General features: G+C 52.5%; 1 pseudogene; it reads left to right on the plus strand.

The window, feature by feature from the left end:
* Positions 1 to 1947: 1947 nt before the first annotated feature.
* LOC104516273 overlaps positions 1948 to 2359 on the plus strand; it is a 3217-nt pseudogene continuing 2805 nt past the window's right edge.

The raw sequence follows: 2359 nt of genomic DNA on the forward strand, positions 1-2359 counted from the left end.
CTGCAGTAAAGAAGTGTCTCTGCCCAGCTGAGGGAGGGAATATCAGTGATGGCTTCAGCCTGTTCCACAGCAGGTTCCCCTGGAGCCCCAGGGACACCTGGAGGGAGCCCAGAGGGGTCAGAGACAGTGCTGCCCTGGGCTGTTCCTCTGCTGCTGAGCTGGGCTGGGCTCCTGGGATTCAGGGACATAATGGCAAGCGAGCAGCGCTGCAGAGAGACAGCTCTGCCCTGGAGCAGCTCCCCTTCACAAGGCAGCAGGGCTGAGGGCACTGCCTGCAGGTGCAGAGGGCTGACGAGAGAACTGAGAGAGATATTACAGGCACTGCAGAGTGGGAAAATGCTCTGACTTCAGTGGTGGAGAAATCTACATAGTCCATACCACAGTAAGTCTCTGGCTTCAGGGTGAAACGTGAGTGTCCTTGAGTGTTCTCCTGGAGCTCCCACATCTTGCTGCAGCTCACGTCTGGCAGATGGCTCTCCAGGAATGAGAGAAAATTAAACCCAGAAATGTTATGGGAATGAGAATGCAGAACACTTCACATGATTTGCTCCAATGCCAATGTCTTCTTCTGAGAAAAGCCCCCTTGTCTCCTCTCCGACCCAGCAGAGCCTTTGATCTCAGTGCTGTGGTGTCTAAGGCCTGAGACCCCTCTCTGCAGGCAGAGCTCCCTCAGAGCTGTGGGGCAGCTCTCCAGCCGTGTGCCCATTCCCCTGCCGAGCACTGGGAGCAGCTGCCCAGCAATGCTGGTGTCTGGGAGGTGGTGAGCACAGCTGGGGGAGGGTAACACTGTCCTGGGGGCCCAGCTGCCTCTGCCCTGGCCTCTCTCAGCCAGACCCTCACTGTATTCTGCCTTGTTTCACCACTTGTCTGTGTTACAGCTGCTGTTATCTTGTTCTGGCTGTCAGGCTCTCAGGGGATGGGAGTTTGAACTGGAGAGTCACACAGTGACCTTGTGGGTCCTTTCATGTAGGTGTGTCCATGGGAAGAAGTGTCCCAGCTTTCCTCTGAGTTGTGGGGTGGTGGGCAAAGCAGTCTGTGGGGTATAAGAATGAGCTGATTTTCTCCTAACCAGATGCTGTTGTTAGGACACTTGGCTATCTCCATGGGGTGTCCTTCTATGTTGTAAGTTGCTCTGTAGAATTCAAACCTGTCCCCCAGCACCGTTTTTTTAGCACAAAGCCCCGTAGAGAAGTGCAGAGCTACAACAGTGGAGGAAATGCTGTGGGGTTTGTGCAATAAGCCACTCTTGTGCTTGGCTACTATTGATGTGCTGAGACCCTTAGAAAGGGGAAAGCATTTAGTGGTCTGTGGTGGATCCATCTGATCTCTGCAGTGCCTGGTGGCTTTTCAGGAGAACAGGGGAGGGTGATCACGCTCCACCTCTGAGAGGTGCAGGAATAGGGCAACTGGGAACCAGACAGATCATCTCCCCTCACTTTGCACTAAGGCACAGGCTCTTGGCTCCTAATACTTGCACTGTTCTCTCTGAATACAGCAAAAATGTTGGGGATTTCTGATATCGAAGAGCACTCGCTGGAGTGGAAGGGGTTAAGAGGCACTGTTTCCAGCCACTGACTTTCTTTGGCACTGGAGTAGCAATGTTGATATGTCCTTCTGCATTAGGTGGGGTTCTATCTGACAAAGTCAAACACCAGGACTTGCCCCTACCCCCACTATTTCCATCAACACACTCCTCCAGAGGAAGACTTATTCCTCAATTTGCAGAGGCCCTGCTCTTCATGGCACATTCAGCAAGAAGCAGCCATAGCTCCAGGCACAGAGCAGAAGGAAGGACCTCTGGAAAAGAATATAAGGGGTGAGTGGGGAAAGGGGTAGGTAGCAGGGAGAGGGAAATTATTAAATATCTTGGATTTTGCTAAAAATGTCATCCACTATCTTGTTACTGTAATTTCCTTTTGGAGAGTAACTCGAGCACAGAGGAAACAAATGTCCAACAGCAGCTCCATCACTCAGTTACTCCTCCTGGCATTTGCAAACACACGGGAGCTGCAGCTCCTGCACTTCTGGCTCTTCCTGGGCATCTACCTGGCTGCCCTCCTGGGCAATGGACTCATCATCACTGCCATAACCTGTGACCACCGCCTCCACACCCCCATGTACTTCTTCCTCTTCAACCTCTCCCTCCTCGACCTTGGCTGCATCTCCACCACTGTCCCCAAATCCATGGCCAACTCCCTCTGGGACACCACGGCCATCTCCTACGTTGGATGTGCTGTACAGCTCTTTTTCTTTCTCTTCTTCATTATAGGGGAATATTTTCTTCTTACAGTCATGGCCTATGACCGCTACGTTGCCATCTGACAACGCCTGCAATACGGGAGCGTCCTCGGTAGCAGAG

The sequence above is a fragment of the Eurypyga helias genome, unplaced genomic scaffold (genome assembly GCF_000690775.1).
Source record: "Eurypyga helias isolate BGI_N326 unplaced genomic scaffold, ASM69077v1 scaffold2191, whole genome shotgun sequence".
Lineage (NCBI taxonomy): Eukaryota > Metazoa > Chordata > Aves > Eurypygiformes > Eurypygidae > Eurypyga > Eurypyga helias.